Genomic DNA, 14,180 nt, shown 5'->3' on the forward strand with positions numbered 1-14,180 from the left:
TCGAAGAGAGCGTGTCTAGATCTGTTTTACGATTCTATTGTTTTTGATTGAAAAATGTTTCTATTAATTACATAAATTCTATTAACAATATATAATTTGGAAAAATTTTTATTATATTTCTTCGCTTTTGACATCACAATCTGAGATATAGTAGTGATGAATGAACAGAAAGAAGTCTTAAGAGCACCTATTATAACGTACACAATAGGACGAGATTCGAACTAATTGTAAGCCAAATTCAAATGTCGATCCGATTCCGTAAATAGCAAAGAAGCAGATCGGTTTGCTATTCCATATGTTGGGTAATTAAGTTAGCCTTCGTGTATGCAGTATGCACCAATTTGGCCCATCAGTTCTATCGACACTTTTGCAAATAGACACCGAGAATTATCGTTGACGCCGTCGGTAACATAATAATAACAGAACTGTTAATTAGACGAGATTACGTCATCACACCCACCTTCGAGAGATAAAATTTTCCAACTTTATTTTTAACTTGTACGTTTTTAACTTGACAATATTAAATCAAAGAAGTCAGGATGGTAAACGGAGGTAGTGCGGAAAGGGACGGCAAGGTAAAGCAAGAGTAATGACGGTAATACTCTATAGAACTCCTTCTGCACAGGGAGGTCGAGGAGCTGCACGGAGGACAAATTTTGGCAGATAGAAGGCGAAAGACTGGCAAGTCGAGGGCCAGACGTTTGATAACGTCATCATCTGCTCTAATGCTTAGACATTACCAGGTTTAATTATTCAGCTTCCCCTCTCCTTCTTACCTCAATCCACTGCCATTTCTCCTCGCTTTTGCCGGCAGTAATCACTCGCACCTTTGCTTTCGACGGAGAAAACGAGAAAATTGAGATAAAAGGAAAAGCAGGCGTATAAGGGTGAAAGAACAAGTGGAGAGAGAACTAAGGTATCTTGAACGTGGACAAGATACAACGAGGAGAGATAAGAAAAGATGAGGCACTAGAGTTTTTATGACGTGTCGATGACGGGGATATCGTCGAGGCGACAATAAACGATTAACGTATCAGTATAAAGTAGGATCATGTCGAAAAAAAGCACCGTAATGGTTATCTCATTTTATGGTGTGTGATCACCTTCTCGTAAGAGTTGCTCTTCATTTTCGGAAACGCTGTTCTCGGGCAAACATGGACGCATTAGCGTTGTGAGAGCAAACTTTTGACGAATTTTACGAGCTACAAAAAAATGGAAAATCGTTACTCGAGAGACTGAAAAGAATCTTGAATTTAGCATTTTCTACATTGAAAGAGAAGGATTTGGCTGAAATATCTAAAAACGTATCTAGATACAGATCTTAAAATAACTTTGTTGGATCACTAAGATAATTATGTAGAAATCTTAAGCACACTGAGAGAAACATTTTTAGTGTTTGTGACTAATTCCTATCATAATTATGATTGTTATTGCTGTAACAGTATCTATATCTATATCTATGATTTTATGAACAAATATACATTGGCAACTGAAAATGATTATAATTATAGTTATTGTTATAGTTATCGTAATAATGGTAACGATTATTGTAATTTAATTATAACTTATAACCATTTTTTGGGCCAACCATATTTTATATAGTAGAAACCGTTTTATATATGTGAATGTTGAAAAATAAATTAATTGCTCAATATACCGTGATAATGTCGTATGTGATGATCGTATGTTCTATCGTTGACTGCAGGAGAAGAGATGACAATTGCGGCGAATGACGCGATAATGTTGGACGTGATGATTTGTTGCGTTGTTTCATGGCGGGAAAAGCTTATGTAGAGATGACATCTACAGCGATTGACGTGATAACGTTCGGACGTAATAATTATATTGCATTGCTCCAGAGTTAGAGAGAAAGGGGAGGAGGGAGGGGGAGGGAGGGGAAGAGGGGGGGTGGGGAGAACAGGAGAGAAGCTTAGAGGTGACATCTATGACTGCTGCATGTCGTGTGAATTTCCGTGTAGGTATAACTTCTTCATAAATTACATCGACGTGATAATCTTAGCATTTACTTACGCTTTACGCTCAAAATACACTGAAAGAGCAATTTTGCTGAAGAATCTAAAAATTTAACTGACGGATCTGAAAAATTGTTTTGCTGGACCAATTAAGTATACAAAAACATGCAATTAGGTAGGACGACAAAATTGGTTGAGAGAATATTAAAATATTATGCAGCATTACTCATCACGCTCGAGATCTTTGCAAAATTATTTTGATGATCTCGAGAGAAATTATATTTTCAGTTCTATATTTAGCCAAATTTTTAGATTCTTCAGCAAAATTGCTTGTTTTAATGTATAGCAATGTGTAACGATGATTTATCTGGTTCGCGCGATTGAGAGAATATCCAACGTAGATTCACTGTAATATCGCGCGTTACGCTAATTAACGGAGTGTATAATTAATCGTTAAGTCGATAGATGTCGCTTTTTGTTCTTATCTCCCATCCGATAAATATATCGTTGATGCGAAACCATGTAGAATGCGATTACTCATTAGGTTGTATAGATGCTAATTTATTTCGTGGGAAATTGCGCGGCATCACAACGACGTAAATCGATTCTCCTAATTCCGGCAAGTCGAATCTCAAATCTCCACTGTCCGTCTGCATCTCTTCCTCTCTCTCTCTCTCTCTCTCATCCTCATCATGCACTATGACGTGACATAATATCTCCCTCGATAATTCTTACGCCAAAACTCGCAGGCGACCCAGACGCCTTTCACGGTCATAAATCCATCAGAACCAACATTCGGGATATTGATTCTGGGTCGTACCTTGGTCAGGCCATCGTATCCCCGGACGTATGTGTAACGCGGGGGGGGATGGAAGGGGATGGACGACCAGAGGAAAAAGGTAGTACGTGCTCGATCACGGTGCTATCTGAGCCACCTCGACTATTGAATAATAGCGCTTTCGCCTCCGCGAGAGAGTCCGCGTCTGATCGCGATTCCGTTCGTGTTCGCAGACACGTCGATTCGAAACGCAGGATGGTCTCGTTCGCGCGCATCGATTAAGCTTATATAATATATCCGCAATGAGGAATCGCGTGGCGACGCGACGCGTTGCCGCGGGAACGCCGGAGAATAATTTATCCCTGGGATACCATTTTGCGACCGCGGCGCCCGGAGGATTTCATATCCGTCTGAGACGCCTGATAACGGCGAGCGACATCATCGGGGATGAGGAGAGGAAAGTACGAGAGCTCTCGCAGAGACGCGGACGTCGGGCCCTCCGTCGCGAAATATTATAGCGCCCGCGCCATTTCCGTGCGCTGATTGGAAATTGTCATCGCCGAGGAACTATCTCTGCTCCATTGCCTGCGCGGATATTAGCCGGAAGTGTGGTCGTATCGCGCGGCGCAAAAACTTTTTGATTGCGTTTCGCAATCCGGGAGAAATCACCGACGTGCCGTGTGAAATACGCATGCACACAACACGACGAATATATGCTGCATGCGCGCGACTCATTGTCAATACATTTTTATTCTTCTCTCCCTCCTCTCTCTCTTTCTCTCTCTGTTTTTCTACTCTGATGAACTACGTGTAAAGCGAATCCCACACGTCACGGAAATCAAGCGTCGCTGATAATGACGCCTCACCGTGTAAGCGGCGGTATCCGTGGGTCACTGAACGTTTTCGGACCGCCCTCGTACCATTCTTTTTTCAGCTCTTTTCTGAATTTCACAGTCCGATGATAACCCCTAGCGTATTTTTTTCGCGCATCCACGAGAATATATTTGCCGCTGAAAATCTTCCACTAAACGATCTAACGGTAAATGGACCGTTTATATATGTATATATATATATATAATACATATATATGTCATATATTATATATATATATATGATTCTCGGTACTCCAGTTCCTAACGCGATATCTTAATTTTTTATTATGTATTAGAATTTTCTTCGTGAACAAGTGATATTAGATATACCAAACAAGTTTTTCCAATTCAACAAAGAAAGCGCGATTCCGTTCATCGGAGTTCTAGGAACGTCTCAGAGTGAAAATAAGGCATAAAATGCTGGAAAGATATTTCGCATCTTGGGTCATAGTAGATTGTATCGTATAAAACGAAGACTCGGAAAACCGTGTGCCTTGGCCTCCCGAGCTTTTTCTTTTGCGAATGTATAAAGCATAAGGCATTACAAAGAGCGGCGTGTGTACCGTAAGGCGGATCTAGTGTGGCCGACTATACATTGTATCTACAAGTGTTTATCGATATCCTCCCCGGAGTAAGTTATACACGATAAAATCACATATTCGAACGCGAAACACGTATATATGAAAGATTCATATATTCAAACAAACTCCTCTAGTCGCGACTCTATTTTCGCTGAAGACAATCCCAGACACAATTCTCGTTATCTTCAATGTGCAACGACGTGGAATCAGCGGCGGCATATTACACTGCAGCCGTAGACGATGAAATCCATGCAGAAGAATTTAATATCGTATCATCTACATTTAATCTTGCCCGAGACTGACTCGCTGACGATAAATTCGAATAAAATCCCGATCAGAATTTCACGATGCTGACGAGAAAGCACCGAGGGCAAAAATGTTTCTTTAATAGCGCTGCTGTCGAAATGGAGCCCGCGCGTGGTCGCGGTGCCCGTGCGTGCTCGCGAAAAATAACATAAATGAGAAATGCAGAAAACAGGCATTAACGCAACCACAAAAACGGGGGACGGTAGAATTCTAGTTGCCATGTGTACGGCACAGCGGCGCGTCCATTCGTACGGTCCACATTGATTTTCAACGGGTACAGAGATGCTAAACTCCACCAAACACGCCAATCCCTCTGAAAATACTGCACGTATGTACTTACGTACACATTACGAATGCAGCCGGTTGCACACGTGTGCGCGAGAGAGGACAGTCGAGTAGGCAGCTGCATTTGCGGACGAGGTGGTGGAGCGTATATCCCTGTCGAGTACTCATCGTGAATTGATTTCGCAACGCGCAATGGCGAAATTTTATCCGCAGAAGAGTGTTTTCACCGCACCAAAAAAGTCATCGAAAACAGTTCAGCCGTAATTCTAAAAATACAAAACAATAAATTGTTTAGGTCTAGATTTCCGTGGACCACGATAGATATTACGGCTCAATGTTAATTACATTCGGTGTAATTAACTAATGTACTTTTTAACCATTTATTTCATATTTTATTATGACCTGTCAAATTGCTCCGTACCAAATGTAATTAATAATATAAAAATATCTTTCATTAGATATATACATTTCTGTAGATATGTATCATATATAAGCATGAAAAATATACACACACATACATTGAAAGAAAAGTTGTAGGCATTTATGACTATAAATCCTCGGAAGTGAAATGTTACTTGTGATGCCGCGAGCCGTTACCATTATCAGTACTTTTATTCGGTTATTTTTTTAATATTTATAACTGTTTGTAATAGTAATAATGTCATTTTTAAAGTACATTTTTAACATAAATGAATTCCCAGGACAAATGTTATACATATGGACATATTATATTTTATGTATAATTATATATAAATTTATATAATTGTACATATAATTATATATAATTATATATGAAATTTTTTCCTGGATTTTAGTTTTATTGTTATTTTAATTCTTTGTTTTCTTTATACTTATTCAATAGTTTTTTTTTATTATCTTTATACTTATTCAATTATGTTTGATTGAATAGAAATATTTCATTTAATTAGAAATTTAAATACAATTATTTTGCATTTTATATTTTAGGCTACATTTCGATACTGAGTCACTGCCAATACTGAAAATTCAGTAGTATATATAACATATAGAAGGTGTATCTTAAAAAGTGCTCACGAACCATATATATATAGCACTATTCCTGATCAAAAACTGGGTCTAAAACTTATATAACCATTTTGCAAATTTTGCAAGTTAATTTCTAAAAATATCAATTTCTAAAAATTGTCGAATAATCGGGTAAAATCGACAAATAAGATAATTTTAAGATATTTTTCAGTGTTCTTTATGAAATATATTAAAGATGAACCCTTAAAAATTTCTTAAAATTGTCTTATACGATTAAAACATTCTATTTATGAGGTAACTAAAAAAAATTACAAAAGTTGCAAAATAATTCATAAGTTTCAGTGTTTGATTCGGAATAGCGTTATTATATTACACATACACATTATAGCTAATAATTATAATCTCTAAAACTTTTAGAGTTAACCTTTTCATTCTTAAAGACCGAGCTACTCTTTTTCAAGACTAATTTAATTTTCACTTTTTAAAGTAAGATTCCACTCCAAAGAGTTCAGAGAAGTAATTTAACACATAGTTACAGTTACAAATAACAATTTTTTAGTTTAATCATAATTATATTACTATCATGCGATTATAATCATAGAAACTTTCTATTTAGTGTATGTATCCAATTACCTATATGTTTATTTCGCACGCTTGCGAAATGTCCATAAAGAAGCCCCTTTGTGCGTTTCATCAATTTCGTGAGATTAGCGATGCGTAGGTTGGTAGCGGGACTATTGCATGAGGCGAATGCAATCGTAATCGCGCGCTGATCAACACACAAAGGACGCGGATGCGACGTCAACGTCGCACATGTCTGTTTGCGTGTTGACAGTTCGTGAGTGAAGCGCACCGGCTGTTTAGATCGTGGGTAGTAACGATCACTCGCCGAGGAAGAAGGAATCAAACGGAGGCTAATCAAACGAGCACGCGCCGCGATTTAACATGATTATCTTTATCCTCCGTAATTGTTCGCTCCGCGAATAGCGTGACGATCACGGGAGGATCTGTTCCGTGCGATTGAGCGCGAGGTGTTTGATTAGGTTTGTATTCCATCATCTTATTATTTCGGGAAAGAAATCACGACATTCCAGGTTAATTTTAACTTTTTAACTCTCTGGAGCTAACGATGGATCTATTGAATCCATTATAAATCAATTATAAATGTCTTTGTAACAAATGTCAAACAATTCAATTTTCTTTATTATTTTTCTTTATTATTTTTATGTTACACCTGAAAATTTGGATTATATTCTTATTAAATTTAACAAAAGCAAGGATTCCATAAATTAAAAATAATAAAAAGTAATAAAAGCTGTGGGAGTCAATGTAGTTAACAGTGCGATTATCTTATATTTATTAAATTTAGTCCATTAACCTTAATGTGATTTCGATAAGCGCAATCATAATATAGAATTTTATAACAATCTCAATTATAATGGGATAGAGGTGAACCCATAGGGGTACCAAAAATCTGTTTATAAAATTTGCCATTAAAAAAACGAGGAATTCAAAATTAAGCGAACGGCTATTAGAAATTCGTCTCTACTGTATATTAGTTTTACCATAAAAGTGAACCCATCTCTTCCTAATGCTCTCAGATCCAAAAGAACCACCTTAATCCTCACCATGTAAACGAAGATTATTTGTTCCGCGCTTGATTTTGAACATCCACTCTTAGCGAGAAAATGACGCCCACTGCAGGACTTTTACAGGCACCTCACTCCACAAATTTTTAAGGAGCAGAACGGCACGCCCGTACTTAATTGTTTCCAAAATATGCATAATTTGAAAAATCGCCTAATCACAAATGACTCCTGTTTACACAGTGAAGATTAACTATAATTTATTGTTTTGAGCTCATCATATATATTATGGTTGCAGAAACCAATAATTCTTCTCTCAATGCAGAGAGAGAGAGAGAGAGAGAGAGAGAGAGAGAGAGAGAGAGAGAGAGAGAGAGATATATAGTTTATAATAAAGCACATAGCCTTCAAAATGTTCGTAGTTCTAATCATCCTACATTTCCAGATTTAAATAAAATTACTTCCCGAAACGTTCCTATGCACTTAATCTTCTTCTATTACACTCACAAGAAAGTTGTCGCACGTCCTTCCTGCACCGTCCGATCTAATTAGTGCAAGCGCGACAAATTAATTCCGCGTCATTGTAATGGAATTATCGCTACAATTATCTTCGTTACGAGAATACGAGAAGGGCGATTAGAGACGCCTTGAATTAGCGCGCTAATTCGCTCCAATATTTTTCAACAGCAGGTGTAGCATTTCGAGGGCAAGTGCCCCGAAGGATTCGTAGGGTACGGCTCGCTCTCGCTCTCGCTCTCGCTCTCGTCCCTCACCATCCTGGAGAGAACGGAGGATTTATGACCCCTTCCGATAATCCTTCGTTGCTCCTTTTTGGAAATAAACGTCTCCTTCTCTCTCTCCCCCTGCCGCGCTGCGGCGAATCGAGAAACGGGATGGACGTCGGCGGCGGCCTCGTATTAATCACTCCGCCGCAGACAGAGCGCGTGGCAGATAACGTTATCGCGTCGGTTTCTATTACGCCGTAACACTTTCCGAAGCGAAGGGGTCGACCGATAGCGGCCGGCAGAAACGCGCGTTGGTTCGTCTAGTCTGCAATTTATGAATGCGGCTGCGCTTACATATTTGCGAGCCGTGTCCGCTCTTTTCTTACGGTTTTACTACCCGATGCACAATGACTATTCCTGTGACGAGAAAAGATATTTAAATGGAACTATACATATATATATATATATATATATACACAGGGTATCTGAAATAACGCTCACTAATCATACAGTGCTATTCCTAATAAAAACTTAATCGAAAAGTCCTCTACCATCCATTTTGCAATTTTCGCAATAGTTAACGAGATATTAATTTCTAAAAATTGCTGAACAAACGGATAAAATCGATGTATAAGATAATTTTTTTTAAGATATCTTTCAGTGTTCTTTGTGAAATATTTTGAAGATGTTTCTTAAAAAACTCTTCTTAAAGAACTCTGTCGATTTTAAACATTATGCTCATTGGGCAACTAAAAAAAATTTTGTGAAAATTGCAAAATGGTAGAGGACTTTTCGACTTAGTTTTTACGCTTAATAAGTTTTTACACGAAATAATTTTTGCGCTTATTTGTTAACGTCAATCTGTTCTCCTGCAAAAACTATTTATCAGACGCAATTATGTTAAAGAAAAAAATTGTTTTTTGTGCTAATACGAACAACTTTTTCCTATAGCAAAATTACATTCGATAAATAATTTTTACGTTTATTCGTATAACTTCAACCTGCTCTTTTGCAAAAACTACTTGTTAGATGCAATTTTGCAACAGAAAAAAGTTGTTTGTTTCAGCATAAAGTATCATGTCCTGTATTCCGAATGCACAAATTTTGGGACATCCTGTATATATGGATTACGTTAATTTTCTAATCTTGAGGAGAATGTTACAAAATGCATTATTAAGGATCGTAATCATTAATACAATTCTATTGTTGTCTTATTTTTAATAATATTATTATAAGATAATATTTATTACAAGCAATAGTATATTTTGAAGTAATAATTTTTGCAACCATAGAGTGCGTGATTCACGAAGAAACGAATGCGTTATCATGTCTTTTTTTTATCGCAATTTCTCTGATTCGTTCATCATTATATTCGCAGAATAAATAGAAATATAAAAATTTTTTAATTTGCTTTATTTGCGATATTATATATATTATGAATAACATACTCAATATGTATAATGTAACGTGTATTGTTGTAACGGATTTATAAATAACATGTACATAATATATAAATATTATACATTACAAACGAGAGATATTGTAAAAAAGGCATTTATCTGTTGCAATATGAATATTCATATGCGGACATGATGAGTCATCATGTATGCATTAGAAAAAAGTTATTATGTTGATTTGACTAAATTAATTTAATTCGAAAAGCGGAAAATAAAACAAAAACATAAAGATGGATTAAACTAATTTGTGTACATATTAATATTGATTTTGATGTATCATGAGCAAATAAGACAGTCGCTCGTAGCACGTCATATAATATACATATTAAATAATTAAATGAACGATCAGTATCTTTCTATTTTTTACTTATTCTCCTCGGCCCGGTATTATGTTCCTACATCTAATAATTCAGGTTAAATACAATGATTTCAATGAATCAATTAATAAAGACTCTTTTAATTAATAATAAAATCATAAAAAATATATAACAGGTGAACAGGAGATAGAAAGTGTTAATGATAAGATTATCATAACACCGAAATCATATTCCCAGAGACTCATTCGGTCATTATCGATCATGTGTTTTTCCAATCAAAGTCATGATTGCAATGCATCCTATGATTATGACTTTGATTGGGAAAACACAAGAATTCTGGATGAAGAGAGATCAACAAGCGATTAATATCAGAAATATATGATGCATACTTTAAACCATTATTATAGAAATCCTCCATAAAATGTAATGCTAACATTGTTTATTTAAATTGACCGATATGTACTTTCTTTGTTCTAACACGCGTGACAGTTGTTACAGAATATATCTCGAACCAACATGACTATTCCTTTATTCTTTAATTTTAATTTTAATTTTAATTTGTGACGAGCGGCCATTAATTTGATTTAATAATCATTCTTTTTATTAAACAAACATTTGTTTACTGTAAGTAAAAATATTTAGTTGGCAGTATGGAATTAAATATTTATTAAAATTGGCTACATTTTCCTCAGTGTAAAGAGAGTATGAATTCTATAAAGGGTAATAATCAATAAGTAAGGCAACTTAGGCATATTGAATGTACACATATTGATTATAACGTTTTTTTTTGTACTTTTGTTATTCCAAACAATTGTAATCCACCTGCTAAACATCATGAAGATAAGTAGACAAATAAATATGCAAACAAGTCTATTGTTTAAAAAATAATTTTTCGTATACTCTTATATACTCGTATGTCAATAAACATGTCAATACGTTAATAAACTTATAAACTTGTAAAAGAAACATGATAGATCACTTTATTTTACATTTCTTGAATATTTTTTAAATAAAAAAGGAGAAAACATATACTTAGACAATATTGAGGACATGTGTATTCAGACCTAAATGCTAAAGAGATACCCCTTTTTAAACTTCACCCAAATATAATCTTCATATAAATATTTGAAAATATCTTATATTTTCTGTTAATGTTTTGAAATATTCCTTCTTTTGAATTTGACCACCAGTTTTTAATTTTAGACCCAACAAAAAATTAGAAAAAGTCGCAAAGGTTCGATAAACCATAGGTACAGTTACTTCAATTGGTTCACAATCCTTTTATCTCGATATTTTTCTCACTTCGACGGAACACAATACGACGTTGAGAAATACCGTGGCTTATTTTTTTTCCCTGTGGAACAACGAAACTGATTACATCGCGACATGGTAAAAATGTGTTAGCGTCGTAACGCACCTTTACCGCATCACAACGACGATGATGACGACAAGGCCACAACCAGGGGCGGCGGAACACGGTAAGCGAGTTCGGCACGGCGGGGAAGGAGGGGCGCCATGTTTTAGGGGCGCCTGACACCACGTATCTAGATTGTACTGAACGAGATTAAAATACATTTTTTTCAATAAATTGCGGAATACATAAAATGTCTTGAACTATGCAGCATTATAAAGCAAATAGTTATGATTCGTGAGCCTTTTATGCATTCCGAAATTCTTAAAAAAAAATCTCGATTTTAGTAATCATCAAGTGTATATCGATATACATCTTTCGATTTTTGAAATTTTTTTTCTCAACACTTTTTTTCCTTTTACATAACATCTGTCTTTTTTTTAATGATCGTTCCACGAGATTTGGGTAGAGATATATGCATCGGTGAATAGTCGAATGTAACTTTCTTTTTTTTTATTTAATTCTTTAAATTGAAAAATTAAATTAAATTTTTTAAAAAATATTTAACAATTATTTTACACAAGTAGTAATTACTGTGTAAAGACATTATATGCAATGTTTAGTGACATTTTTGTCTCTAGACGAGATCAATTCTTTTATTAGATATTGGATTAACATGTCGAATGTTCGAAGCAGTGTAAATCTTGCACAGCTGTTTTTGAATCGCGAATCGCGCGCATAGTCTAACGCGTTTTAAAAGTTTGAATATCTGAACAAGAGAAAACTTAGTTACGAGCACGTTGTTTTCCCTAGGTACTGTCGTGTAAGAAAAAAAGTTCTCAGAATGTTCGTTAGTTTTGGGCTGTAAATTGTAGGTTTGATAACTAATTAGAAACCCTACATGTAGGGCACTAACTTAAAATTTGCGGGGGGCACCAAATACCCTAGCGCCGTCTCTGGCCACAACGATGACCAACGACGGCAAGTCGTCGCACTCGTTTCGTGTCTGTAGGTAGCGTGGAATTTACGCCGCCGAAGATATTCATGGCTCGTTGGCGAGTTTATTTTACTCATAAATTATATGCTCAAGTATTCCGGCAGTTCGCGCGGCGTGCACGCCGTATAAAAGAGAGATGCCGCCGCCGACGGTTCTGTGGTTCAACAAATACTTCAAGTCCGCGCGAGAGCCGCCGTCAGACTTGCCGAGGAGGCCGTAATTTACACCCTCACACCGTAGTCCTTCCCAAGAGAATGAGAGGTATGGTGTTATAGCCGGTCGATCACGAGCTTCTGTCCCCCTCCTCCTCTACGCTCCCACGACTTTATCTTCCCCCTGGCGCGATAAAAGCCTCTTTTCTAAATAATCCAACGTTTTCTCACGTCGAATGAGATACTCCCCGGCGGAGTGAAGGTGATGACTCTTGAGAACATAGCACGTCTTCCGCCGCATCGATAATTGAAAAGTTCAAGGATCCAGGCGGTACAATCCCCCAAAACTTACGCCGTAACAGACTAATGTCGCTCACGGGAGATTTAACGATTGCGATTGTCGAAAGAAGCAGATATACCTTTATTTTGTACGCATAAAATTACGCGTTTTTATTGTCAAATACGTTTCTACATCCGTTCTTTTATTCTTTGTACAATGAAAAATTTGTCTACCTTATTTGTGATGTTATTAATTTTATGTTGTATACGTTTATGGATAGAGCAGTGCTATTCTGTCAATTTCTACTTCAGTTATAATACAAAAGCTTTAACTATAGCAGTAAACTATTTTTCTTTTTGCAATAACGTGTCCACTAATTATAATATATTGCACGAATCTTTAAATGTTGAATTTGCGCTGTTTAAAAACATAAACATTATTGCTTGTCCCATAGACGAAAAAGCCTTGCTTTATCCTATCTATTATACAGGTAACTTCTCGTATTCTATGTCGATACATATCAGATTATCTGTGTTTTACAATTTTTTGTTTATTTAAACACTAATATCACGTATTAAGGGGGTCTTTACGTTTGAGAGCCGATTTTAAAGGCATTTTTTAAGAACTTTTTTAATGAATAAAAATTTAGGTGTACTTAACTAATACAGTTCTAGAAAGTGTGTATAACGTACATGTAAAAAAATATTTTTTTGTAATGTTAACTTTTTATAGAGTAGTAACAAGATGGCACTAAAATTAGGCCTTCACCGCGAACACGGTCAAACGGTGGATCAATCAAGGTACAAGTCGTATCGTAGGTCTGAAAGCAAAAAAACGGGACTTTTTTTTAATGAGTGCACTTGTAATTCTCGCCTGAATTAAAATAATTAATAACGTATGCATATTTTCAAAATGGCGACAGTTTGAAGAAATAAATAATTTTGTTCAGTTTTGTCCTCTTATTTGACCTTCCAAAAAATAAAAAAAATTAAGGTAGACTATTCTAGTTCAAGCAATAATGACATGTTTTCTGAATATAACCGTAAAAGTAGAAATCAGTCGGACTAATAAATTTTTTGGAATTGTGATATTCACTATATTCGAAAACGCGGTTTCGAGAAAAACGCGTTTAAAGTTTTATGAAACATTTTTGAACTCATCATCTATTCCAGGACCATACAAGACATCTTCCTCTACTTTATAAAAATCATTTTGTGTTGCTCTCTACTCTCGAATAGTAATTATCTTTTGAGCTTGTGGACGCACGATACTCCGCTTGAGACGGACTTTGTCTCGCGAAAGAACCAAATTATAAGTTGAACTGCCGATAATTATGCCCATCACCTCCATAATTTTAAGAATATTCATGTAATCGTCATTAAAGATGCAAACTACTAGAAAATTTGCGATTTCTACTACTGCTTTGCCAGAGTGAAAGTGTTTAAGAACAAATATCCTATCAATGGATTTAACGACTCATATCAATGAATTTAACGATTCATTATTAAAAACGGT

Source organism: Trachymyrmex cornetzi, unplaced genomic scaffold (genome assembly GCF_001594075.2).
Source record: "Trachymyrmex cornetzi isolate Tcor2-1 unplaced genomic scaffold, Tcor1.1 scaffold392, whole genome shotgun sequence".
Classification (NCBI taxonomy): domain Eukaryota; kingdom Metazoa; phylum Arthropoda; class Insecta; order Hymenoptera; family Formicidae; genus Trachymyrmex; species Trachymyrmex cornetzi.